This window comes from Ambystoma mexicanum, chromosome 4p, assembly GCF_040938575.1.
Source record: "Ambystoma mexicanum isolate Mex_15411 chromosome 4p, UKY_AmexF1_1, whole genome shotgun sequence".
Lineage (NCBI taxonomy): Eukaryota > Metazoa > Chordata > Amphibia > Caudata > Ambystomatidae > Ambystoma > Ambystoma mexicanum.
In genome coordinates, this window is record NC_090927.1 from 1,169,644,383 (window position 1) to 1,169,670,406 (window position 26,024).

General features: G+C 48.5%; 1 protein-coding gene across 3 annotated transcripts in view; it reads left to right on the plus strand.

The window, feature by feature from the left end:
- The first annotated feature begins 510 nt into the window (after positions 1 to 510).
- HIVEP2 (HIVEP zinc finger 2) overlaps positions 511 to 26,024 on the plus strand; it is a 532,634-nt gene continuing 507,120 nt past the window's right edge. For all 3 annotated transcript variants that reach the window (XM_069606805.1, XM_069606804.1, XM_069606807.1), the window contains exon 1: positions 511 to 1,319. The gene's annotated coding sequence lies outside the window, so the exon portion shown is untranslated. The remainder of the gene's footprint in view (positions 1,320 to 26,024) is intronic.

Genomic DNA, 26,024 nt, shown 5'->3' on the forward strand with positions numbered 1-26,024 from the left:
AGGAACGCTAATCATGACATGTGTGCAAAAATCACTGTGGAGTCAGGTTTTTTTGGATAATGTTTGGATGTGCAGCGTGAAGATCACCAGTGACAGGAAAGACACACCATTCCCCCCGGGCCCCTTCGAACCCTCTAACGGTACAAAAATCGGTCCCGAAAACAGGCGGCTTTCATGGACACAATGTATTTTCAATGCACAGGAAAAAGTGAAACATAAAATGGCCGTTTTAACGACCACATAAGTGGATCGTAGGAAGCCGTGCCCGTGCCAAGTAACCGTTCTGCTCACAAACAACCTGTGCTTTCATGTGCCCAGTGTCAGGCTCCTTTTCCCCAAGCTTGGGCGAAAAGAAATGACCCCAGCAGGCACTGTAAGAGAGGAATGAAAAGAGGGGAGCGTGGTTCCGGGGGAGGGAGGGAGGAAGGGAAGGCCTTGGAGAGAAAGGGGAAGGAAGGAGGATCCCACATCCTGACAGGAAATTCTCCGGCTGGGAGAGACACACAAGCGGTACATGACAAGCTGGGACTGGCCGCTCCCCTCTGGGAGTTCCCTGCGATTTCTGCTGCTCTTCTGTGTGTGCGCTGCTTAGAAGGGGGAGGGCCTGCCGGGGAGGCCGGGCTCGAGGAGGAGGGCTCTCCCCTTGGCTGTCAGGGTGAAGCCTTGACAGTCGCACAACAGCAGCGGGCAGGTCAAGCCTCCGCTGCCTGCGCGCGGGGCTCACACACACATACACACACACACATGCCCCGCAGCTTCCCTCCTCCCCTCACCCGGGCCCTGTCATGCACACAGCAGAGGGAGGACTGGTTTCTCTGGTTCATCCTCTCCCTGGGAGGAGGAGGACGCCTCGCTGGGGGATCCGATGACGTCCAGGGCACCGCTCCCCGCACCCCCCTCTCTCTCTCTCAGCATTTTTTTCTCAGCCTTGTAACTCCTGTTTCTGGGAAACCGTGCCAGGAATAACCCCTTGTCTGTGTCTGCCGATCTGCAAGTCACAGGCTGCGCTTGGTCGAGGAACCATGCCTTCAGCCCTCTGGGAAAGCTGAGGCAACATGAACGTTTTTGAATTTTTGCATTTTTTCCTTTAAATGTTCTGCTGGACCTTTTATTTTTATTTTTTATTTGTTGTTGTTTTTAACGTCCACAAAATGAAACCCGACAGGCTCGGCTGGATGAACTACTAGAAAGGCGAAAACGGGGGGGGAACCAGGCTGCCGCCAGCTGTCATTAACGTCATCACAACACACGCTGCTGCCAGCGGAGGAACAGCGGAGGGCACGGGGTGTCCTGCTGCCGGGCTCCCTGCGGCTATACAGGTGAGTGCCGAAGGATCCTCCTGGAAGGAGGGGATCCCCTCCTCGTTTATAACACCCCATTCAGCCTTGTGCACTAGCCCTTCTGCCAATGTCACCAGAGGTCTGCATGGAGGGACCCCTGGCACAAACCCAGGAGGGGGGACCTCAGTCAAGCGCACCACCCGACACTAGAACTACCCAGGGATTTGATCAGGCACCCCTCTTCCACCCCTACCAACACCCCGTGAATATGTGTTGAATGTTGTTTTCGCCCTATTTTCGTATCGTTTGTAATCCTGGTTATTCTAAAAAGAACAACTCGGTCATTCGCTGTTGGTCACGTCATTATAATTTGAATGTGCATAAATGTTATAGCTACCCCCTTTGCCTGCGAATACTTCTTAAGGACATTTGTACCCGTTTCCCCGTGAACACTAAGGTCCAGAGCACTATTTTTCATGTGACGAGCAGTACATGTTGCTTTCGTTTCCGCGTTGTGTCGGCGTAAGGTACTGCCTTTTTATTTTTTAATGTTTAGGGCAATGAGTGGCAACGATCAGTTTGTGAGGCCAAGTCGTGGAGCGTACTGCCGTGTTTTGAGAGCGCAAATTGGCACTGCAAGTAACGCATAACTTCTACAGATACTGAAATGCGGGTTGGAGCGGGTGGGCGATTTCAGACCCTGGTTGCCTTTTCACTGACAGCTGCCACCCTTGCCAAGCTGGGCAGTAGTCTGTCTCGCTGCAGCCTCGCGGTGGAGGAGGAACAGGTGACTGCCCAGCGTTCCTGAATATGGGCTGTGAATGGGCAAACCTGGGTGACCCCGGTAGCGAAAGTGTTTTGTGTACACAGCAGGGGTGGCGGCCGGTAAGGCTGTGCCCACACCGCGCTAGGGAACGCGGGACATACCCAAGTCTTGTTGCTTGCTGACGGGAGGGAGGGAGGGCAGCGCGATAGCGGCGCACTGGTCGGAAGCAGAAAGGGGGTGGGGTGAAGAGGGGACACCGTGACATTGTGATGGCGTGAAAAGGAGGTCGCCCTCTGGCAGGCAGGCACGCCTCTCTGCACATTGATATGCCCTTTTGAGATGTAGAGGGTCACTGCCCAGAGAGGGTGGTGGCATAATGTGCCAGGCATTTCCCGAGAAGTGGGTAGAGTTGGTATTGATTACAGAGGCCAACCCGCTATTTGGTGTAGTTGTATTTAATATGTAAATTAATTTTGTTCAAATATTGAAAAAGTTGAATTATTCAGCTAAATTCAATTAAAAAAATAGTCGTTGTCATTATGGAGTCGCCCCTGTGGGTTCACGGTCCAGTCACGGTGCGGTGGCCCCCTCCTCACTTTCCCGTGCCCCTTCCAGGTACCTGCCAGCCCACCTTGAATCAAGCTGTCACTGCCCTTTTCCCCTAATAACACGTGACCGCTGCCGCTTACCCCTTGACCTTATCGCCTCCGGGTTATTACTCCCCTCGCCTACATTAACGAGTCCCCCTGTGTCGCATGGTCACCGTGTCTTTCCTAAGGGTTTCGTTGGTTGTCGTTTATGTACATTTCTCAATAAATCCTTCTCCTCGTCCTTTGCTTGTACGCCCGCCCGCACCCACCCCCGCCGTGTCTGTCGCCCCCTCTGTGGTAGAACTGTCCGGCACTCTCGCTTTCGCTGTCTAGCGTTCCTCTGCGCCCCGCTCCCTCTCTCGCCTTCCTGTTTCTGAATGGCTTTTCCTTGGGGTGCCTCTGTCAGTTTTAGCCTCTGGGTACATACCTCTTTGCCTCTCTCACTCAGTCTTTCTATATATTCCCGTCCCGACAGAGTGCACTTGCCGACATGATTGCCCTTCTGGTTTGGTTTACACCTGGAAGTCCCATTCCCCTCCCTTTCCTCGTAACTTCCCCCCTCCCGAACCCTCTTCTGTCTCTCTGCCTTATCCCCTATCTGCTTCTCTTCCTACTCGGTCTTCTCGTTCATTCAGTACCCGCGTCTCTCTCTCCATCATGCTGCTTCTGCCTTCTATCCTTTTTTTGTTCCCAGGCCTCACTCTCCCTCTTACTTTACTGTTTCTGCTTCTCTCTGTTGTGGTCTCTGCTTGTCGTCTCTACCAACCAATCTCCCTCAATCCACGTCCTTTCCCCTCGTTTCTACCCCTCTCTCCCATTCTACCCATACCTTCTCGCCCCCTATTCTGCCTGGAACTCTGTCCCTGTGCTCCTGCTGCTTCTGTGACTGTCCCCAAGACAGTCACTGCCTTTCACCTTAAATACGCTTCTCGCTCCACCCGCCTGCCACCCCTCATTATTTTCTCAGCATGTTTCTCTCTTCCATGATGGGTATCAGCACCTCGCCCCTGATTTGCTATCACACCCCTACCCCGCCTTTACCTTCTCTGGTCCCTCTCTCTCTCTCTCTCTCTCTCTCTTTCGGCTGCTGAGACTCTAGGCACATAATTGCATACTTGCCAACATTCTGTGACCAAAAAGATGTAGGATTTTTTAAGTTTCACAAATAATAATTCCCATAACAATGCTATCACAGGAAAACACAAAACATACATTGTTGGCACCCTTGAAGAATTCTAAAGTACATAACCCAGTGTCATAGGCGGATGCTGTGTGATGGTGTTAGACTCTGCCGCTTGCCTTCACTGGTGGTTCATCTAAGGGTTGTCTCGGCAAGAGTGTAGGACAGAGTCATGCAGCTGTCAGGTCAGTGGATTGGTCTGAGCCCAATCAAAGTAACCACCTACCAGCCAAATGCACAGACAGACTCATTAATGTGTTGCATGCTATGTCCTGCAGCCCTAGAGTCCCATACATTCCCTGCCACTGTAAAAAGCAGTATGATCTGTCACCCACATCTTTAGGCGGTAGGGCTGCTTAAAAAGCAGTAGCCTACTGCCTAAATCTGTAGGGTTGGCAAGTATGTAATTGACTCTTATTTCGTTTCTTCCCGCCTCTCACTGTACTGGACTGTCTTTTCCACTACCCATTGACATGTCTGCCTTCTTCCCTGTCAGTGCGCCCGAGTCTCGGTCCCCTCTACATATGTGTGCATGTATCTGTCCGTGCTGTCACCCGCACGTGCTTGCTGCCCACCGGCCTACACCTCTCCCACCAGTGACCCTTCTGCGCCTCGCCTCTGGGCTTGGCAGTGCGTCCCCGCTCGCCCCCCTCTCCGTCTGTGTATTGGTCTGCCCCTGTCTCTGGCGCGCGCTGGGCCTATGTGTCTGCTGCCGCCGCTCGCAGTGGGCGGGGCGCTGGCAGGTTCCGGGAATGTTCCATGACGTTCTCAGCGCGCAGGGAAGGGGGGGCTCAGAGGGGGCGCTGCGGCCTGACAGCGGGCCAGATGTGCTCGGCTCGCGCCCGCCCGCCCGCCCTCGATCCTCCCGGGTGCCGGGTTCAGCCCGAGTACTGCGGGTCAGGTGTTTACCACCGCGAACCCGCGCGGCGCGGGAGCCGGTATCCGGCTGGTGAAAGAAGATGGCCCTTGTTGATGTTTTTCTCTGTAAAACGCACCGTCATTAAAACGCCCCCTCCGAAGTGTAGCTACATTTTGAAAACTGAAGTATTATGAGAAAGCTGTTTTGCATTACTCGTTCCTTTCATTTTATCACGAGGTGTTTACGTTCGTCCTCGGCCTGTCCATATTTTCTACAACATTCTTACCGCCGCAGAAATGTAGGAACTTAATTGGGAACCCTCCGTGGGAAGTGTGGAACATGTACTCCTTGTTGTAGCATCACACTTACGTAATCCTCCAGGTGTACAGGATGCTGCTTTCAGTGAGAGTACTGCCAAGGGAGTGTTCCCAACAATACATTTCCCGGGAGCCATGTGCTCTTGAGTCACGGTCTGCACTGGCACTCATCCCAACATTGACGGGCACTGTAGAGGCTCGAAGGGCTTATTACATTATTTGGACCTAAATTGGAAAACCCCGTGTCCTGGGGCACCCTACACGTAAATGTATGGAGCGGCCATTGCATTCGTTTTGCCTCAAAACATTCTTTTGGCAGAGCTGCTGTTTATATTCTACACACCGCCCTACCCCATTTTCCCCTCTTAGTATGTAGGTTTGGAAATTTGGTCACGTGTAGCGGGAATAGCACCCTACAATGCTTTTTTTAACCACTTATGTATGTACCAATACAGTCATGGCTGAAGGACAGGCCACTCTAGGTTGGCACCCAATTGGCATGTTAAAATCATTTGTTGTGACATTGATTATGACACATGCGCCGCATCTGTATCACTTACGCTTTTGAATTACGCGAAGAAATGCAGTGCGGCCACGTATCCTTAATTGTTCCGAAGGCGACCCAGGCACTCCTTTCACTTTTTAATGTGGCTCTGAGTTTAAAGGCTCTGTTCCACAATTCTACTCGTTTTCGGGAAACTATTTATATATAACTTTTTATTTTCAGGGCATCTTTTGGGGGCTCGTTGGTTCGTCGTTTCGGCACAGAAAGGGTTAAATTGCTGTGTTTCACCACTTCCGTTTTCATCTTTCGTTGCCATTTCCTCAGAGAATATCAATTACAAGCCGACGGTTGCCACTGTATAGCGAAGTGGCCACTAGTATAATGTCCATGCAACTCATGGGAGATTTTCGAAGGAAGGCCGAAAGGAACTATTTCAGCAATTTGATTGTGAGCTCGCCAGCTGAGTTCCGTTTATCCTCGAATGACTGTATTGTAGCTACGTTTGTACGGATCTTGCAAACACAACAATGCGTATTTATTTCACAGTGCCCGTGTATTTTAGAAATTGCCTGTTATGCATTGCAAGTGAGATGGGCAGGCAGGTGGTGTATAGCCAGCATGTGGTGCATGTAGTAGGTTAGGCTGGTGCCATGAGAATGCTGCATTATGAAGGGGGAGCAGAGTCGCACGCTGTGCAGGTCGTATGACATTATGTTGCATTTCACAGGATGACGTTCTGCCTACTTTTTTTTCTTCTTCATGATGTTGTTGATTTCAGGGTCTATTGTATGTTTGTCGCTGAGCTTGTTTGGTATCATCAATTGGTCGAGTCACAGTAACATTGCACATACTTCCGATGCCCAGATGATCTGTGTTGTGCAGTGTTCCGTTTGAAAGGTTGCCACTGTGCTGTTCATCATCCAGTTGTGCAGCAGATAGACTGTGCAGCCACGAGTCAAATTCTGCTAATTCTGAAGCTACAGGTGCTGGGAGAAAGGAGTTAGCATTGGGTAGTCCAATATATGTCTCTGGTTTAGGGTTCCATGTTCCTAGTGTTCTTATTTATTTTTTAGACCTGCGATGACTGCAATTGCTGTATGAAAATGCTGCACAGCGCTCCATTGCCCACCGGGTTAGGTCTGCGACTTTAAAACCAATAAATAAATAGAAGAATCATAAGACAATACTATAGTCTGGAAGGAACAAAAGGATAAAGTGTCTTCAGGGACACCCACATCGTGGAGAAGAAACATTATTTGGGGATCAGAAATTATCAATAATAAAAAAAGGAACTATTTGAGTTTACCATTATTAACAACCAAGGATGCATTTCAACGCCACGCTCCATCAATGTCATGCTGCCTGTGCACTTACACCAAGGGGCCAACCATATGCCCAGCAATCCCTATGCAAAAGGGGCAATCTTACCTACAGTTCCAGATGTGTCTCCTGAGCTCACTGTACCTAGGGCAGTAGTGGGCAACATGCAGGGGTCCAGCAGTTTTGGTCTACACCTCCCATCAGGCTGTTTCACCATAGTCAATGGTGAGGAATCATAGACACTGTAGGCCAAAGCATCAGGGAGGTCTCCAGTTAGCCCACCTCTGCCATAGTGGCTCAAGTTGTGCTCCCCAGATTAGGCCCAAAAAGGCCAACATGTTTCTGAAGTTGATTGACTTCCCGAATGGAGACAATGGGCCCGCTTTACAAAGCATTTTTAATGGTAAATCAGGCCCAAGGTGGCTTAGCAGTGCTTCGTGGTTCGCTCCCTTTGGGAGTGTGGGGTGCAATAGTCAAATTTGCGAATATGACAGTGCCCTTCTGTAATGGCCAGGATGAGCTAAAAACAATACAGATGATTACTGCCGAGAGTTATTCCCCATTGGCACGAAGAACTGACTCAGCTGGGTATGTTCATCCACCACTTGGGGCCTTCTTCTGGGCATACAAATCTAGTTATGCGTTAGCCACCATGCTGGCTTTCAGCATGCGCAACTCAGTTGGTTAAGCAAGATGGTGTGTGCGCCGAAGGATTCTGGAATGTTGGAGCGGCACATTGATTGCCCTTCCCTTCCTTGGGTCGCCTAAAGACGTATCCTCTGAACTGCAAGTCCAACACAAAATGTGTCCTCTTTGCTTCCCGCCAAGGTTACGACTATCCCTCCCCTCCAGTATCCCTGATTCCCAATTCAACCCATCTACTTCATAGATGGCATGAGGAATGGATGTTAATGGTGGCTCTCGGTTGGTGCAAGAGGTCTTTGTGTGAAAACATCCAATTGCTCTAGCTTTAAATTTGGGTCTACTGGCTTAAAAAGAGAGGTTAGTAGTACACCCTTACCCTCACTGTCTGCATTTGGTCGCCTTGCTAACATCTTGGGCTTTTCAGGATAATACAGAAATTCTTCCAACTGCCAGTAAATATTCCCCTGGGTTCCAATGGCAATGGTTTGTCCTTTGCATCCTACATCACTAACTCACGTGGCTGGGTCAATGCATGCAGATCCTATCCTGCACAGATGCCCCTGGGAAATAATTTGTTTCTATGAGAGGAGGGCAACCCTATCCACATGAGGATCAGAGTCTATCAAACTCGGGAGGATAGCTCAGGGGCTCACCTTGGAATCAAGATGACGCAGGGCAACACAGGTTCGATCCCCGGGGCCGCGCTTCGAAACCTCTGGGTATTAAGCGCGTTATAAATAATCAATTACAATTACAAACATAAGCTGGTTTGTGGGTCTAACTTTCTACATAAAAAGGTGCTCAAAAACTGTGTGCCAGTGATAGCCGAGCCCAAAACCCAGTCGGCGATGGCAAATGTTGAATGTCGCTGCTAAAAAACGTCAAATCGTCCACTCATATCACTGTCAAGCATATAATGTGTTCCAATATTAAGCAGCCATCTCCACAGTCCCCTCGGGATCAATAGTTCAATTAGAGTTGCATCATGTAATGTTGTCGGGCAGGAATTCAAACCGTTTTCTTTTCCGGTTGGGTAACCCATTGTGAAACAATATTTTAATGGCTCATTCAATTAGATCTCAAGACACCTGTTTGTGTGGAATTTAAACATTGTTGTGTGATGGTTCGATCACAAGGTCAAGTCAACGCTATTTCAAACACATTACATGAGTCATTTGCAAGACTGTCTCTGACAGTGGTAGAAGTGTACCAAACAAAGTAGTGGAACTGTGGTCTCGGCAGGGCAGAGGGTAAGCGGAAGCCTAGTGCAACACTTGACAAGGCGTTGCAGCCGCGACATTGCAATAGTCTAAGTGACTAGTAAATTAGGCTCCTATTACAACATTACACTTGCACAGGGACATGATGAGACAAATCATCTAAATAGAATGGTGAATATGGTCGTAAAAAGTAGAGGAATGGTAAACAGATACAAATAAAGGTAGTGGAACACCGACCTGACCTTTCCAGCTCACTTCGATTACTGGTTTCTGATTTTGTTGTAAAAATAAGTGATCTGTACTCCTTAAGAATGCTGAAGTCAATTTAATATCGTTTTTTATAAGGACATAGGCGTTATCAGAAGACATCCCCTCTTTCCTTTTGCACTTTTGTTCAGGCGTTGACAAGCACACAGCACTGCAGACGAGATATATGTGGCCAAGCGTATTGGATACCCCTTTACAACACAGGGCATTAGACAGTGGCCCTCATTACGGGGTTGCCGGGAAACATGTCGGTAGGCAAAAGGTTTCCGGGAACCACACAACAGCTGTACCGCCGCCTGATATTCCGGTACCACCGGGATATCACAGGGGCAACGGTAACGGATACTCCACATTTCCACAGAGTGCCATAAGACTCCATGGAAATGGGGACACGGAAGCACCTGCCCCGTTGTTAAAGAAGCCACTGCTTCTGTGACAAACAATGTTGGCAGAGACCTGAAAACCCGACAGGTCAGGCCTGCCGGACGATCCGTGGCCCCTAACGGAATCGTTATAGTATGGCAGTCCGGAAAGGGTGCTGGTACGTTGCTACCTGTACCCTTATTTCCAGACCGCCATACTCAGAATGAGGCCCAATGATATGCTGGAGAATATATAGACCCTTGTAGATCCAGAAAAACACTGAACTGAAACTACCACTGCAAACTACAAGAACAACCTGTGCTTCAAGTTCATCAAGGTGTAAATAGTAACATTTGAATAACAAACACAATCATAGCATAGTTTGAATATTTTTCCGATGAATATTTGATGACACCTTGTATAAAGAGAGACATATTTGTATAGTCCAAAAGAAGGTAGCAAGAAAACAAGCGTGATCTGCTGCAACAGTTGTCAACATTTTTGGTTTATGCTATTGCGCCACATGAAGCCCAAACTATTGCAGTACAGCTAGGGAGAAATGGCATATAAGGAGGGACACAACGCTTGTAGGTGTTGTTGGATTATTTGGCCACCCATTCACTGCCCATGGCCATGCTAATCTCTATGTCCTTCCCACCCATGCCAGTTCCTGCCCCTCTCCCGCCCAAAACACCTCCTCATGGGAACTCTTTGATCTCTCTTTAATCAAGCATAACCATCAAACATTGCACTCCAAGTGCGTGCCAGTGCATTTTCAAAGTAATCTTTTTAGAGTTCATAACTTAAACGTAGCTGTAAACACTACTATTGTACTCAAAATGTCTTAACCAGGTCTGCCTTCAGCCACTCGATTTATAAGCACTATATGTGTCTGTCACGGAAGTCCTGTTAAAAACGAGCATTGGCAAAGCCAACAGTTTTGGCTTGTGAACAAGTATTAGGCATTTGCCAGACACTGCTAATAGATGCCGAGGTACTAGAAGCATTTTCTCACCTGCTACCATCAATGGACATTTAATACCACTACAGCAATGAATGGCAAGTGCCTTTCCTATTCCTACACAAAACCCAAACTGTTGGCATTGCCAATGCTTTTTTAAAATCATTGTCTGCCTAGAGGATACACATCTAATTGCTGAGCGCACACTCGCGGAGGTTCTTTGACAAAATTGGCACAATCAGGGTGTTTTCCTCTCGCTTAGCACATGGTTTCCCACTGTCAGTCAGATTAGAGGCGATGTAGCATGTTTGCACTGTTGTGTGTAGTAGCACTTTTGTCTATCAAGACCTAACGCATTGATATTAAGATGAATTTCTTGTAATACAATGATTTCAGGGTTACCTCCAAGCTCGGAATATGACAGTGCTGTACAAGTGGCATTCGTTCCTTTACTGCTACATTTTTACTGCATTCCTATACTGGTAACTAGGACCGACGTTTTTTAATTGTGTTTCTATATGTACATTTTTTTTCTCTCTGATTTACCCATGTATAATGCCTTCGAGCCTCATCACAAGGGGATTTATCAGGGGTACTTCTGACAAACTGGAATACCGTTCCTGCTGTACCTTGGAACTGGAGGTAAATCCTCAAGATAAGGAGTTAGAGTTATTCCCATTATAAAATGTGCTTTGGAAGAATTGCCACTGGTGGTCATTTGGCCAGTGTTCATTGCTTTTCTGGAGGTGAAATAGAGAAAAGTCCTGCAACCAAGTGCTCAAGTTATTTCCTCCACTTTTCCTTCAAACTCGGAACATGGTGATGTGGCAAAAGTGAAGGAAATTTAATGACTGCCACTTTTGACTACTGCCACACTCATAATGAGGCACTTTGTGCTTTGTAAGCTGTGTGGCAAGATGAATAAGTTACCAAAGTGGTAGAACCACTTTTCCCCCGAAAATTGATATTATGTACTTAAAGGACCAACATTAGGGGCAGCATTACAGAAATGTTGTACCTGTGAAAGTCAAATTAGCAGTATAGAAAACTAGGACTGGTGCAAATATGCATTGAATTAATATGTTTTGAGTAATAAGGCCATTGTTGCCCTATTGCTAATGACTCGCGCACCGACGCAAACTTTCTGTAATGCTGGCCAAGAGGTTTCCAACAGCGGTATGCTTCTCGGGAACTTTGGGGCAAAAATAAAAAAAAAAAGGGCAGAGTTCACACCTTTTAACTCCAATATGTAAATATAAAATAGAAAATGTTCCTTCCAACCTTTTTTCATAAGCTATCTTCAGGTGAGGTGCAGATTGAAACTTAGGCGGGCCCTCAAGTTCCATCCATATCAGGACCACACTTGTCAACATTTCCTAATCAGCATTTAGTCACTCACGTGAATTCTAACCGTGGAGGCAAAACCTGTTCCAAGGATGATCCTCTTTGCCTTGACCCTCTGCTGGATTCTGCCTTCCTGCACAGAAAAGTGTTCACGGGCATGCAGTTACATTTGTGGCACCATCCGTGGTTTTTAGTGGCAAGCGTCCCTGGATGTTTGTTTCATGCAAAAGCAGCCACATGCTCAATGCCACTTTTTAACAATACTACAGGTTACATATGCACACAAGAGCCGCCACTCAGTTTTGATCAGGCCATGCGATGGAGCACTCTTGGCTGGATGCTAGATCATCAGGGGTCAGATTACTGAAGCTTTGCCCCGGTGCATGTGCAAAGTTCTACAGTATTAGCACTAGTGTAAAGTTTGCCCTATTTCTAACAACACTGGGGCTTATTAGAAAACCATTGCACCATGACAGATGCAGTTTGGCATGGTACACACACGAGGGTAAACATGGTCTTGTTTCTTATACCATGCAGAACCCAGAGGCGGTATGTTCCTCTGCATACCTCCCCATAAGCACAGTACCTATTTTACTCCCTAAAATCAGGCCAATGCTCCCAACAAATAAACATTGGGAGTAGCCGGAACCTATGTGTACCTTTTTGCTGCCTATACTGCTCAGGTGATGCGTTCAGACCGGAGGCGCTGTCCACAAAGATGCCCCGTTGTTGTGAAGCAGCCTGTAGGAAGAAAATGCTTCATTTCATTTACAGGAACTGCAAGCGCCAGAGAATGTTTGGATTAAAAGAAACATGCCTAATTTTAAAAATGAAAATACCTTCTTACTTGCATAAAAAAACATTAGTTGGCAGCTCTACAGATAAGGGTTGCATCGGCCACTTTTACTCCTTAAAAATGGGCAAATACTCCCAACACATTTTTTTTTTAAATAGTCACATAGAAGCTTATTCCCCTGCTTTCCCACACACAGCTCCATGGATCCGTTTGGACCAATAGTGCCACAGGAAGAAACGACTATTGTTACTGTCTGTTCAGAGGAGGTAAACATTTATCTTTTAATGTGCATGGATAATTAGGTGCAAAGAAATATTTATTACAAAACCTGTGTTTTATAGTTGCAATTTACTTTTACTGGCTTGTAAAATACACACATTGGGAAAGGGACTTACTTTTTTACTCCCTAAAATATAATTTTACTCATAACTATAAAAAATAGAGAGTAAAATACTCCCAGTTCAAAATCTTATCTGGAGCACTGCCATTTGGGAATGAGAACTATATTTGTACTTGTTAAAACATTGTGTTACTCCAAAGTTCCCAAAGTAAGGAGTAAAACATCTCTTGCCTTATCTCTGATCTGGATCCCTGGCACAGGGGAGATGTAACCGAAGGAGCAGTCATTAGCCCATGTTTTTTCTGCTGGGCTGAAATACCACAAAGATTACCAGGGGCTCTGTATGTTGCTTAGATAATGGTTAAAGAGGACATTACTTCTAATTATAGTGGGTGTTTGCACAATTTTGGAAGCTTTAGCATTGTTCATGTTTCTTCAACATTGTGATGTTAGGATTTGAATATCTCTATTTTAGCTCCACTCATGACATATGATGTTATGCATTCCAACACTTCGTTTTTTTTTATTTTAGGAGATTTTAATTTATGTTTCAGACAAACAGCCACTTGTAACTGATGCACCGTAGTCTTTAAATAGCCCTTTTTTTAAGCAAGATTGTCTGGTTTGGAATCAATCCCTTTTTCAATTTTTGGGACATTTTCCATATGCATGGTTTTGAGTGTGGGGATTTAGGGAGGCCACTTTGGGCAAAAGGCTTCCTTTTGGACCTTGACTTTCATGTTTAATATGTGTTGCTAGAGTGACCCATGAAGTAAACACGTTTGCGCCTGCAGCTGTTTTATTGTTTACACTCCATGACATCACTCCTTCCAGCAGACTCAGTTTGATCAATTCAATGTTTACTTCGATTCACTTTCAGTCTTGATTTAATATAAGGATCGCTTCACTGTTGATATGAGCTTGTTGGCACGCGTCTGTCCATTTTTGGAGTGGCACATCTTTTGATTGATTGATTATTTACTATGCGCTTATACACAAGTGTTTCAAAGCGCAACCATGCATGGGAGGGGAAGACATAGGGAACACAAGGCAAACGATCTTACTAGCCATGGTACATTCAGATTATGCAGGCGTACAGAAACAGGAAGTGCGTGGGGGTGGAGGGAATAGGGAAACAAGCATGCCCAGTCCCGTCAGAACATGGGTTAAGTTCAGAGAGATACCACTCTCATGGGTGTAATCGAAGTGCACTAGTGCTGCAGCAAGTGCAATGCCCGGGGGCAAGTGCAGGAGACTGGCGAGGAAGCTTGGGACCTGTGAGGCTCTAAAGGTGCACCAGGCCGCCAGTCGGCGAAGCAGAGCAGAAGTAGAGGAGAGAGTGAGAGCGCAGAAAGAGGTGGTTAGCAGCGGAGGGGGAAGAGAGTAGGAGGAGGCAAAGAGGAAAGTCTTAAGCAGTTTCCGGAACTTAAGGAGATCTGGCTCAAGACAGAGAGATTCGTTGCAGATAGATTGGGCCCAGGTCCCAGAGGGCCTTGTGGACAATGCAAAGGGTCTTTAACTTAATCTTTGCAGCCAAGGGGAGCCAGTGAAGGGATTTCAGCGCCAGAGAGATGCAGTCCCTGGGCTTGAGGCCAAGGATAAGTCTTGTGGTTCTGTTCTGGATTAATTGAAGTGGACAGAGGCTAGAAGAGGGCAGGTTGAGAAAGAGGCTGTTGCAGTAGTCCAACCTAGAGAGAACCAGGGCTCTGGAGATGATGCACCTCTGAGGGAAGGTGAGAAAAGGTAGAATATCTCTGAGAAGGTGCAGTTGTTAGTTGGACTTTTTAGAGATGTCCAAGATGTGATACGAGAGGGATAGAGTGGAGTCGAAAGATGACTCCCAGGTTTTTTGCCTCTTTGGTAGGTGGAGGTGCAGGGCCAAGGGAGGCCAGCCAGAGAGAAAGAGGGAAGGCTGGAGCAGGGGTCCCAATGAGGACAATTTCTGTCTTACTGGTATTGAGGCAGAGGTCGTTTGCAGTGCACCACGACAAAATTGTGGACAAACAGTCAGGTATGAGAGAGGAAGAGGCCAAGTGTAGGCCTAAAGGAGAGCTGCATGTCATCCACGTAGCACTGAAAGTTGTAGGTGAAGGTGACCATCATACGGGCCAAGGGGGCCATGTAGCCATTGAAAACCAGAGGGATAGGTTAGATCCCTGGGGGACACTGCACATAGAGAGTGTTGTACTGTTTGATTGTGGTGATAACCAAACAGTGTACTGCATGGATATTTGCTTTGTTTACTCAACAGAATTGGAAAAGTGAAATAAAGTGGAGGAGAAGCACTTTCTGAGATGGTGCTGAATGTTCGTATCTTCACTATGCTTTGGTAGTTGGTTATTTTTTCATAATTTGTAATTTGTTATTTATAACGCGCCTAATACCCAGAGGTTTCTAAACGCGGACCCGGGTGTCGAACCTGTGTTGCTCCGCATTGTTTTGTTTCCAAGGTGAGCGCGTTGGCCCTGAGCTATCCTCCCAAGCCTTTTCATACTAACTTCATGGTTCACCATGATTAGACATTTTTTTCAATAAGTCTGATGAACAATCACTAGAACAAGCATTTCACTTAACGGTGGCAAAGATTGATTCGGAGAGTTGGTGTTTTTAGGGTGTGATACTGGCTACCCCTGAAAATTGCAAGGCTTAATCCTCACCTCCAATCCTTGACCGGGTTCCCCCTTAAAATTACTCAAATGATTATATTTATAGTCGATGCAACTTATTAATGCTAGAATATTTAAAGTCTTTGCACAAAGGTTGTGCCAGGATCTACAGTGGATAGGCGTTCAGTGCCTTTGGCTCTAATTCGCAGAACGTTTACTGTTTAGCAAAGTGACTTTGCACTGCAAAAGTACTCCTTGCACAGTTATAAATGCTGTTTTTTTTGTGAATTAGGCCCATTTAGCGCGGTACAAAGAGCATTTTTGCAGTGTAAAGTCACTTTGCTCCACTCTGTGAATTAGGCCCAGTGCAACCTGTATTTTTGCAGTGCAAAGTCACCTTGCTCCGTGCTATACTTTTTGTGAATTAGGCCCTATGTCCCGGCAATACAATGTCTACGGTAAACACGTCTTTATCAGCATTCCTATTACCGCCCCATCCCAGGGGGGTAACGGGAAGAGGCGGGACAGAGGGAGGGAGGTAGGGTTGAGGGAAGTACAGGGATACCCTTTAAAAAAACAAAAGTAGAAATGCTGAAACACCAGGGTACACCGCAGGCATAACAGCACAAGCATTAGCACATAGATCCTAAAAGTACAAGTGATTGCTTCTTTGCGTGATGTGCAGCTGGAAATGCGATCTTAGTGTAGCTCGCTAAGCACAGCTTGGCGCGGTTAAGTCTTAGTTCAGCACTTTCTGTTGTGACACGATGAACAGGAGAAACCTGCAACCAGAGCCCGAGGTGTGCATGTTTTGGGAGGAGGTCAACCACCAAGGTCAGTAGAGGCATGGGCGTCATTTTACGGGAGGACAGGGGTGTTTGTCCCCCCCAACTTTCCTGGCACACCATTTTGTCCCCATTCATTTGGCTGGGGCACCTTTTCTCCAGATGTCATGTCCCCCCAACTTTTTCAGCAAAGTTACTCCACTGAGTAGAGGTTCTCATCATAAATGACCTTTGCCATATCACCAATGGAATTAACAAATCTGTAACCTACTAGATGATGGGCAAGAGCGGCTAGGATTTTTGGAAGACTTGGACCAAAAGTGCACCCTAAAAGCGTCAACGATGCTGAAAGTATTCTTCAGACGGATACCGGGATTAGTGGGATACAGTGGGCTGATAACTGTGGATCTCCAGATGTGTTGGACTACAACGCTCATGATCCCTCATCATTGTCCATTCTGGATAGGGGTGATGCGGGTTGTAGTTAAATAAACATTTGATAAAGACAAAGGCCCTCATTACGACCCTGGCGGAAAGTGACTGACCGGACCGCCACAGCGTAAATAGCGTTTCCGCCATTGCACGATGGAGCAAAGTGCGGCCCATTCCGACCCATCGGGCACGAGCACCACGGCATGGCGGAAGTGCAAAGTCCGCGATGGCGGAAATGACCCCAAAACGGCCCACACCGCCGCCGTACGGCGCCCTAGGTGCAATACCGCCACCCATCTTAGCGGACACCGCAGTGAGCGCCAACCGGAAAGTACGGTGACCGTAAATATACGGAAACGGAAGTAAAAACATGGGCCCGGAACGGGAAACATCCCGCCGTACACCTATAAAACCACAAAATCCACACAACCACTAAAAACACTACCCTGAGACACACCCCAACCCGTCATCCACCCTAGCGAAACCAAGAAAAATGGGAAAAGTAGCGAAGAAAGCGTGCGACCGCAAGCGGCAGGTCCACTTCTCCCGTGAGGAACTCACCGTGCTAACAGAGACCCTCCAGGAGAATGCTGCCGTCGTCTTCTCGACGCAAATGACCAGGACGGCACTTGCGAACAAGAAGGCCATATGGGCTCTGGTGGCACAGCGGGTAAGTGCGGTGGGGACCGCACCCCGCAACCCACAGCAATGCAGAAAGCGATGGGACGACCTGCGGATACGCGTCCGTAGCATACTTTCTGCCAACCGCAACATTGCCACAGCCACCGGGGGAGGATCGGAATCACCCATCAAGTTGACCCCCTGGGAAGAAATCTGTGCCTCCACCATAGGAATGGAGAGCATAGAGGGAGTCGGAGGGATGGAGAAAAGAGTGCAGACATCCGAAGAATCAGGTAGGTGGCCCAAATGAAACAAAGCTAAATCCACAATGTCCAATCATGTGAAGTACCATGTGTCCACATAGTGCAACAGAAACACATGTCCAGGAGAACGTCCACACACATTGGCCTGATAGCGCACTTTAAAACTCACAATAAATACATAAATAATTAAAAACCCCAAAAACACCCACTACACGTGCAGCAGGCACACCCTAACTGCAGGCTGCCAAACAACTGCACCCTCACTCCACACACAAATGAAAGCACCTCCAAGGCCCCGACCCAAATCACCCTCAGGTACCACCCCAATGCATGTGATACAATGCCATTCCAATTCCCACAGACCCATTAATAACCCTCGCCCTCCTTTACTCCACCACAGGGTCCGATCCAAACGACGAGCATCAGGACACCCCTACCAGCACACCTGCAAAGAGGGCCAAGACCAACGGCCAAAGACCCTCCACCTCAGCTGCACGCATCAAGACACGGCAGCAGCACAAATCAGGTGGCAGCACAGAGGAGGGAACATCAACAGGCACCCCAGCAGCCAGCATGCCCACAACAGCAGCACCACAGGTCCCCCCAATGGATGCCACAGAAGGCACTGCCTCTGGTGGCAGCAGCACCATAGGTGACACCCCATTGATGGCAGCATGCTCCGACACAGAAGACGGGGATGTCGAAGTCAGATCCATCCATGACCTGTCCCAATCCCCCTGTCTGTCCCATCCCGTACAACATGAGGATACCACGCAGGGGCACCCACAAGACGACGACTGGCCATCCCCCACAAGCCCTGTGGCAAGGCAACATGAGGTCACCAGCCCCTCTGTGACACCACCGCAAATGGCCATGGCCCAGCAGAGGCAACAGTGCCTCGACCAGTTAATCGTGCAACAGCAGCAACTGGCCACGCTCCTCAAGGACCATGCCGATGAATGTGGGGGCACTAAGGCAGACATAGAAACATCAACTGAGACACTTAGGGCAGAAATGGAGAGAAGTACAGAGACACTAAGGGCACAAATGGAGAGTAGCACCGAGTGCCTGAGAGTCCAAATGGAGAGAAGCACCGAGAGCCTGAGGGGGGAACTGCATGCGACGTCCAAAGACGTATGTGCCGAACTTGCCGCAGTGCGCCGTGTGCTCACTGAGCTCTCACAAACCCTTAGGGACATGCATGGACGTGAGCAGGCAGAGACATCATCCGTTGCAAGTTCCGTCCAGGGCAGCCCCCAACGTAGATCTGGGAGGAACCTGCGCTCCACAGGCAGGGGTGCCCCTGATACCCGCAGAGGGGGCTTGCAATAGCGACTGCCCACTGACAATGAGCATCTTTGGACACTGGTGTTCGGGGGGGAGGTAGGAGGGTGGAGGGGGTGTGTTGGGCTCACTTGGGTGGCGGGTCGATAGGGTGTTCAACATGATATCACATATGCCATAAACAATGCACGATCAACCAATGAGATGTGTGGACAATGATCTTTGTGTACTAGGCCATCATAGGCGTACAGTCCATATTGTGCATGTACCAGACACACACAGTGCCACGAGTACCGTGTCCATGTATCAGCCACCAGGCGTGAGTGCTAGAAGCATGCATCAATGAGATGCTGACGAATGTCACGGCCCTCCTGTGCCTCGCAGACTCCTTGAGGTGCTGCCACATCCCCACCCTCATCATGACCATCTTCAGGTGCTTGCAGTTCTGCGTCAGGGGGCATGGGCACATTTCTACGTACGCACATGTTGTGGAGCATGACACATGCCATGACCATCTTTGCAACCTTCTCATGGCGGTACAGGAGTGCCCCGCCAGACCTGCTGAGGCAGCGGAAACGAGTCTTCAGTAGGCCGAATGCCTGTTCAATGACTACACGGGTACGTGAGTGGGCATGGTTGTAGTCCTCCTCATGCTGGTCCCGTGGGTTCCGGACTGGTGTGAGGAGCCATCTCTTCAGTGGATATCCAGCATCACCTGTATGTGGACGATAAACGTATGATGTGGAATGCCATTGCTACGTACGCACACCCCCCCCCCTTCCTGCCAGGTCATTGCCGAATCACATACCCCACATCATCATGCATGAAATGAGACTCACCGAGTAGCCAGGATCTGTTCCCTGCGTGTCGCTCCATGTAGCGTGGTATTGTAGAGTTCCTCAAGACCATAGAATCATGGGTTGATCCAGGGAATCGGGCACAACAATGTGTAATGATCCTGTTGGAGTCACACACCATTTGTACATTCAGAGAATGAAATTGTTTTCGGTTGCGGTACTGGGCCTCCATGGCATGTGGGACGACCAATTCCACATGGGTGCAGTCGATGGCACCAAGGCAACCCGGTATGCCGGCAAGTGCATGGAATCCCACTTTTGTGTTGGTAATTTCCTGCTCCGAGCGTGGTAGAGAGATGTAGTCGTCTGCGTGCTGCAGGAGGGCATCGAGCACTTGCAATAGTGTCCGTGAGAACAGTGGCTGAGAAATGCCATGCAACTGTCCGACTGTGTGCTGGTAGGTGCCTGTGGCCAGGAAGTGGAGTACAGATACCACCTTCAGTAGGGGTGGGATGGCGGTTGGGCTATCTATCATGCTGACAAGGTCAGCCTGTGTCATGTCCACAATGGCGGCTATGGTGTCCCGGTCCAAACGGTAGAGGGTGTGGATCTGCTCATCAGTGAGGTTGAACGGATGTGCTCGGAGGCGTGGGATTGCGGGCTGCCTGCGTGGTGGTAGTGGCTGTGCTGGCGGCCCTTGCTGGCCCTGCCTTGGCCTCCTCCTCCTCCTGCGTCTCCTCCGTGCGGCCGGTTGTAGTTGGTGTTCGTCTTCTTCTTGGAGTTGGAGTACTTGCAGTGCTATCAGGTCCCCCAGGGCCAACATCGCGAGTCCTGCCGGTAGCATTTCGGAGTGGGTGTGGTTGTGGGAGGAGACTGGGTGTGCAATTTATGTGTTTTCAGGCTGTATGGCCTCCACCTGTGGTGATTCATTCCACCTGTGCAAGCTGCTCTCCCCTTTGGCCGAGCACGTCCCGCACACAACGCTGCAATTCGAGTAATGGCATCTTGCTATTGCAATCATGTATTTGTACCCGATGGCCGTGTAACATTGGTTGATATGTTCATTCGGCTATGGTCCCATTGTTTTACATACAATCTTTGCAGTCGCGAACAGACTTGTGAAGGGTCAGTGGAACGTAGTACTCGAGTAACGGTGGGCCCTCATGCATCACTGTACCGAGTTGCACCGACGGGCGGGGCGTCCCATTTGTGGGTGAAGGCAGTTGCCATTTTCACACACAGCTGCACTGGATGGATTAATTTGTGATTTCAAGCGGCCACAGATGCCTTTTCGACGTGATGTTGCAAATGAGGAATTCGAAGGGCGGCGCTTTCGGTTATCAGCTAGCGGCGAGGAGATGCCCACAGGTCTGACTGCAAATATAACGTTCTATTGTTCAATGTCCTTGAGACAGGGGCCATGGCGAGGATGCAATGATTGATATGAATAGTTTGGGATGCGCAATAGCGACGTGGGCGATGAGGCCGGACGTTCCCAAATACATGTTACTTCACAACACTGGAATTACGGGCTGGGGCACTGTGGATTTTGCAGGCTGCATAACGCACAGACTCAATGGATATTTCTAATGTTATGTGAGTAAATATTCAGGCGTTTTCATACCGGGATGAGGGAATGATGAATGGATGCATGGGCAGATGATTTGATACAGAGTTTGCCATGTACAGGGCTTCTTGGAATCTGTCCGCCTCCCCTGCGCTATGTGATGCAGGGCTGCCATAGTGGGACCATCGTCTATCTGGCCTTGTTGAGCCCTCCCTGTCTCGACGCGCCTTCAGACACTTGTGTCCATGCACGTTAACATTCCCATCAGATGGATTCTGTTTTCACAGACGCATGCACAGGTACACTCGTTTGTGATGGTGTTTACACCTCGATATAGATAGTTATGAGTCGCAAGTGGTTTTGGGGTGGTGATGATCCTTTGGAGTGGGCTAGCATGCATATGGCTGTGGATTTAGTGTGATCATTGAAGTGAGTTGTTCGAATGTAGTTCTGATGGCCATTCTGTTCTTTTTCTTTTCTTTTGGTTGACAGGTATCTCCTCCCCTTTTGCCACTGCCATCTGTATGCCACTCCTGCAGATGGCTTTTACTCCCGACACCTGCTGCTTCGTGTTAATCAGTGGAGCAGCATTACGATCTTATGGGACGATCGCCAATGGGCCACATGCCCTTACGCAGTACTAGTGGCTCGGAGCAACATTTCGGCCTTTCAGCTGGACTAGTGCCTCCCCATTGGGACGGCCCTGCGGTTCTGTGCGCTTCCATGTTGCCTTTTCGTACGTGAATGTGGCTCTGTGTACCATGATGGAACAGGGCGTCACACAAGTAGTAGCTGGTCATTTCTTGCGGATGCAGCCCACAATGGTGAAATGTGTTTTGGAGTTCATGGCCTAATGGCTGTATGGGCTTGGTGATTTTGTTGTGCATTAAATTTCTATTCTGATATGGGCCGTGTAGCGTTCTTCTTTGCAAGTGATGTGGCATATTCCTATTTGGGGAGCGATGTATTGTGAGGAGATCTGCATTGGGTTCCAGCTTCGGAGTTTAGTTGCGTGGTACTGTGCTGGGCGCGTTTGCCTACGAAGCCCAGTGAGGTCAGGGATGAGGGCTGCCAATATGACTGTTTGAATGATGTCATGCTCAGGGGCGGGGGATTAGGTTTTGTGTAACAGATGCCGGTCAGCCAGGTGGACTGGTGGAATGATGTGATTTTCGGAATATTGCTGGTCACAGGTGCCTGTGTTTGCGTGCGTTTCTTGGTGGGGGACTGTGGTCATGTCCATTGGAATGGCTTCTGTATTCGTGCCATCTGTGCCCTGCAGCTCCCATTGGCCCCTCTTGTGATTCTTTTGTTCGTTGGCATGCATGGGTGACTTGTACATTTCACTGGTTGCATTGTGACTTCATTGCACCTACGGGGAGTTGTACTTTGTGGGCAGGGAGCGGTGTACAGGCACTCAGTAGGGCCGTTTACGGTTGATTCGCGATGCCGTACTTCTCACCATGGCGGAATGGTACTTTCCGCCGTGCTTGATGGCGTTAGGTACATGTCCGCTCGGGTCGGAATTCGCGTACCCTTGCGCCATGGTGGTATTTACGGTTTGGCATGGCGCGCGCGCGCGTACTTGGTGCAGTTAGCGTTGGCGTTCACTACGGTGTCGCTAATGGCATCGTACTTTGCGGTGACGGGTCATAGTCGCACCGAGCGCTATTCGATGGCGGTATTGCATTTCCGCCATCGTTTTTCGATTTCCGCCAGGGTCGTAATGAGGGCCAAAGGTTTTAAACCCCTGATATCCCCACAAAGTTCAATTATGAAATTAAAAATTCAAAATGTTTATAAACGTGAGGATTTTTATTCACAGAAGGCCTGGAATGATTCCTAGTGCAAACCATGGGTCCTGACAGACACACACGCCTGCTTAACATTTAGAAAATCATTCTGGATAAAAGGATCCGTTTTTCCCAAGCCAAACATTTCAATTTTTTGGAAGAGATTAGTGAATTTAAATCAGAAAGCAGCAGGAAGCATCAAAACACAAAGGAAAAGGGACTATTTGAGAAAGAGTTGGAGGAGCAGAAATAAGAGGGCAAGCACGCAGTCGGCACGGACTCAAAAGCACATGTCGCGCACACGACTGCTTTTTCTTTCCAAGCTCTTCTGCCGGGTCTTAGGTCTCAACTGGACATCAACCTTTCAATTCTGCTCAGGGCCGGGAGCGAGCATCTGTTATCTTGTTTTGTACATTAAATGATGCCACATTATGTTAAGTCATTTGCGATGCACGAACTGTGACTGAATCAGCTCGAGGCAGAATTAAATCTTGATGTGAGTGGAGGATGGGCGTTCACTACCCACAGGGCTCGTTCATGATTTGTTGCAAAGGGCCAATTTTTAGGCCTAAAGCTTTCGTGGGGCTCAGGAACAGCTCTGATTGTGAGAGAAGCTCATGCCACAGTTTTGGAGCTGTGGCAGAGGAACAGTAGCTCCCCAGGCACAGGAATATGTGGTGATTGCGGGGCAACAGCAGCTGTTTGGTGGCTGAACTAGATTTTATTTCAAAGGACTGCGCGAGGCATGGATAGATTGTTCAGGCCTGTCTGTTAAGCACACGAGTTGGCTCATGACCATTGCTTTGAACAAAGGCCAGTGCAGGCAATGAAGGCGGGCCCTGTTTTCTTGACAGCCGCCATGATCCTGCTGCCTGTATTTCTGACCACCTAAATTTCGTTCAGGAATGCGGCGGTGTTTCCGCCTCTTTATTTGATTGAGGCGGCAGGTTTGATCCAGTGCGCACTGGGCTTTTGTCTCCTCTGCAAGCAGTGCAGTAAAAGCCTACAGTACTGTGTAGGGCCCCAGTTCCTAGCGCTCTCAATCTGGCATTTTCCACACGGCACTGAAATTAGTCTATATCAGCCCATTTGGGTAAGGTCCTGTATCTGGGGGTTGAAATAAGAATTTTTGATGAACAGGAGCAAAACGCAGCTAGAGGGTATCAGGCATCACCCAGAAAGCAGGAGCTGCTTCCGGGGATCAAGAGGCCTTTATATAGAGAGCTGCAAATCTAACTTGCACACTATAACCTTTTGTCCACTGTTTAAGATCAAAAATGCTTTAAAGCTGTGCTCCAGATGTCCTACGGTAATGCTCCTTTCCCCATATTCCCAAAACTACAGCTTATGTGTCAAGAAGATATGTTTGTAAGCTAACCCGCCTCTTCTAGACTGCAAACTGGAGCCAAATAGATCCTAGCTCCTGGCAGTGTTGCACCCTGCTGTATGCGTCACCTCACAAGGATGTGACTTGATCCCGTAGAGCAGGGTGCACACATTCAAGTTTCAAGCTGCTAGCCAGCTATAAAAGCTGCTCGGCAGCTCAAGTCTATACTTACACACAGCACGCCATTTCCTACTCGCCAAGACTCAAATATCACTAGCCAATGGCTAGTGACGAGTGCCAAATTTTCCGTCTGCCTTAGAACACAAGCTTGCAGCCTGCGGCTCTCCGGATGTACTGGACTATGACTCCCATGATGCCCCACCGCTGACTATGGTTGATTGTGCTGATGGGAGTGGTAGCCAAAAGCGAAAGAACTGGAGAGCCAAAGGCTACAAAACACTACTGTAGTGTCCAAGCATTTCCATCAAACTGGTTATGCACCACCCTTCATTAACCGCAGTACAATGAAACCCTGCGAAGAGCTGTTTATGATATGATATGATATTTTATTTATATCGCGCTCATATACAGGTGTTTCAGAGCGCGACCAGGTGGAGGGAGGGACACAGGGGAGAACAAAAACAACGATGTGGATGTGGGCATCCGAGTAAGACTCCTCTTCACTGCTATCATGATTTGCACAAGCATCCAGGTGGAACACATGCTGATGGCCATACCTTGGGAAGGCCACAAGGTCCTTGCCTTTCGAGTTCCTTGGTGCTCTACTTGGATCCTCTATGTATTGAGGTCCTCCCATTAAGTGTCATCACGTCCTCTTGGGCCTAGGTAACTTCAGCTTGTATCCTTGCTCCTCCCTTGAGATTTACAATCAGAAAATAATACATCCTGCCAAATGCCTGCCATAATGCGCTCTGGTGAACCGATGCTGTGGTGGTTGGCCTTCTGGGTTCCTTAAAAGGGCGAGCCTTCCGGTAAATGGTCCATCCCTGATTCTCCATCTTTCCACCTTCAGGAACACGACATTAAAATCACTCAGTTCAGTGAACTGCACCGACTTCATCCCCCCACTCCCCAAACGACCAGATGACAAGTGGCGGCTCAAGAAAGGGCAGTGACGTTTTGTCGCGCTCTCATCCTCTGCGGTGACACCTCATTCTTCTCCTACCAACCTTATGGTAGTGACGCGGAAGGACCTGCAAGGGAACGGAGATAGGCCCACAGAGACATCCACCTGTCATATCATGGCACATGCCCAGATGTGAACAGGACACATGACAGCCGAGAAATGCATGCCGATTTGCCAAATCCATGAAAAGGCACCCTATCCGAGCTAACCGAAAGGATATACGGCCTCCCAAAATAGCTCTGGAAGCCCTTTTTGTAAAATTGTCTGAGTTTCTGCATGGCTTCTGGGTGCTCCAATACAGTCAGGAATGATTGAATCCTTTCATGTTTGTCAACATGGTATTTGTTGATAGTGCCAGCCTTAACCGGTGCACGCACTTGCAGCACTGCCATGTGTTTTTAAAGCAGCATGTGACTGCACCCAGGGGTGCTTAGCCTGATGGCCTCGTTCAGCACTGCTGCCTTTTTTTTAACACAACTAAGGCCTTTGTTGTCACAGCTGCTCGTGGTAAAACGTCATAAAACACATGACTCGTAGCTGAACTTAAATGACTACACCTGGCCTTCCAGGGGTACTAGAGTAATTATTGTGTTTGGTGGCATTCCAAATTCAGCAGATGAGATAGTATTGAATGTATTTGATAAAAATG